This window comes from Pteropus vampyrus, unplaced genomic scaffold (genome assembly GCF_000151845.1).
Source record: "Pteropus vampyrus isolate Shadow unplaced genomic scaffold, Pvam_2.0 Scaffold326, whole genome shotgun sequence".
NCBI classification, from domain to species: Eukaryota; Metazoa; Chordata; class Mammalia; order Chiroptera; family Pteropodidae; genus Pteropus; species Pteropus vampyrus.
This window is the reverse complement of record NW_011889107.1, coordinates 732,196-734,963: the sequence shown is the minus strand read 5'-3', so window position 1 is coordinate 734,963 and position 2,768 is coordinate 732,196. Positions and strand designations below refer to the sequence as shown.

Here is a 2,768-nt window from a genome sequence, read left to right as displayed (position 1 = left end):
TGAATTAAATTTTTTAAAAATTTTACTGTTTATTTCATACTATAAAAGTGGCACACGTTTATAGTATGAAATTTCATACTATAAAAGAAATTTTAGAAAATATAGAGAAGCCCAGATAAAATTATAAAAATCACTCTGTAAGGTGGGAAAAAAAAGCATCAGTAATCCCATCACCCTTGCAAATTCTCAATAACATTTTCTTCTGGACTGTTGTTTCTAAGCATACATAGATATATATGATTTCTGGAAAAATAGAATCAGAAATTAATAATATTTTGAAGTCTAATATTTTCACTTTATAATTTATTGTGAACATTTTTCCTTATTTTTAAATACTTGTTTGCAGGATCATTTTAAATGGCTACATAAGACTCCATTACATCAAGAATCAGCTAAATTTTGGGATAACCTAGATGAAATGGACAAACTCCTAGAAAGACACAAACTATCAAAACTGACCCAGGAAGAAACAGAAGATTTGAATAAACATATAACAAGTGAAGACATTAAATTAGTAATAATAATTTCTTTAAGACAACTTCCCACAAAGAAAAGCATCGGCCCAAATGGTTTTACTAGCTAAATCTACCAAATGTTTAAAGAAGAATACCAATTCTTTTCAAACTTTTCCAAAAAATTGAGGAGGAGGGAACACTTCCTAACTTATTCTATGAAACCAGCATTATTCTGATACCAAAGTCAGATAAAGACATCACAAAAGAAGAAAATTACAGCCCAATGTCACTTATGACTATAGATGCAAAATCCTCAACAAAAATTAGCAAATCCAATACTACAGCATATAAAAAGCTTTATTCACTATGACCAAATGGGACTTAACCCAGGAATGCAGGGGTAGTTCAACATATGAAAATTAATCAATGTAATAATACCACATTAATAGAACAAAGGAGAAACAGCCCGCAATCATCCTAGTTGACAAAAAGGTATTTGACAAAATCCAATACCCTTTCATGATTCAAAACTCTCAGAATGCTAGAAATAGAGAGAAAATTCCTCAACATGATAAAGAATATTTATGAAAAACATAGAAGTAACATCATACTCAATGGTGAAAGACTGAAAGCTTTCCACCTAAGATGAAGAATAAGACAAGGATGCCTGCTTTTACCACTGCTATTCAACACTGTACTAAAAGTTCTAGCCAGGGCTATTAGTAAGTGTGGTATATCATTGCGAAAGAAATAAAAATCATTCTCAATAGAAAGTAAGAGGTAAAACTATCTCCATTCACAGATGACATGACCTCATATGTGGAAAATCCCAAAGAATGCCCTAGAAAATTACTAGAGTTAATAAACAAATTCAGCAAAGCTGCAGGGTACAATACCAGTATGAAAAAGTTAGTTGTGCTTCTACGTGTCGACAATGAACAACCACATAGGAAATTGAAAAAGTAATTACTCATTTAAAATAGCATCTAAAAAATTAAATTAAATTAGGTCAAAAAGTATCTTAGTAATAAATCTAACAATGAAATGAAAGACTTGCATGCTGGAAACTATAGATCGTTGCTGAAAGAAACTAAAGAACACCTAAATAAATGGAAAGACGTCTCATATTCATGAGGAAGACTTAACATTGATAAGATGCCAATACTGTCCAAAGTGATCTGCAGCTTCAACACAATCTATATCAAAATTCCAACAGCCTTTTTCAAAGAAATGGAAAAAACTAATCCCCAAATTCATATGGCATTGCAAGGGAACCCAAATAACCAAAACAATCTTGAAAAAGAAAAATAAAGTTAGAGGACTCACACTTCTTGACTTTGAAACTGACTATAGAGCTCCGATAGGTAAAACAGTATGGTACTAGCATAAGGACAGACACAAATATTTAACAACGGAATAGGATAGAGAACCCCAGTATATGGTCAGTGGATTTTTGACAAGAGTGCTAAGATCATTCAGTGGGGAGAGGACAATCTTTTCAACAAATGGTACTGGCAAAACTGGATATCCACATACAAAAGAATGAAGGTGGACCCTTACACTATATACAAAAATTAAACTAAAATAGATCTAAGACTTAAATGTAAAAGCTAAAACAAAACTGTTCAAAGAAAACATTGAAGAAAATCTTCATGACATTGGATTTGGCAATGATTTCATGAACATGACACCAAAAGCACAGGCAACAAAAATAAAAATAGATAAATGGGATTTTATCAAAATGAAGAACTTTTGTGCATCAAAGGATACTATAAAGAAATTTAAAAGACAACCTAAAGAATGAGAGAAAATATTTGCAAATCATATATCTGATAAGATACTAATATCCAAAATATATAAACAACTAAAACAAACAACAAAAAGCAACCCAATTCAAAAATGGGCAAAGGACTTGAATAGGCATTTCTCCTAAGATATACAAGTGGTCATTTAAGTACATGAAAAGATGCTCAACATTTGTATTAGATAAATGCAAATCAAAACCACAATGATATATCACTTTACACTTACTAAAATGACTATAACCAAAAAATGGAAAAAGAAGACAAGCATTGATGAGAATATGGAAAAATTTGAACCCTTGTGCAGTGCTGGTGGGAATGTGAAATTTTGCAGGCACTGTAGGAAATAATCTTGCATTTCATCAAAAGGTTAAACATATGACCTGGCAATTCTACTCCTAGACATATATCTGAAAGAATTGAAGGAAGAGTCTTCCAATTGTACCAATGTTTATAGCAGCATTATTCATAACAGCCAAAATGTGGAAACAACCTGTGTCCATCAACAGAT

General features: G+C 31.5%; 1 long non-coding RNA gene across 1 annotated transcript in view; it reads left to right on the top strand.

Annotated features, from left to right (window-relative positions):
* Positions 1-1,043: 1,043 nt before the first annotated feature.
* Positions 1,044-2,768, top strand: part of LOC111730640 — a 15,991-nt gene continuing 14,266 nt past the window's right edge. The window contains exon 1 of the long non-coding RNA XR_002776766.1: positions 1,044-1,177. This is a non-coding gene — a long non-coding RNA (uncharacterized LOC111730640). The remainder of the gene's footprint in view (positions 1,178-2,768) is intronic.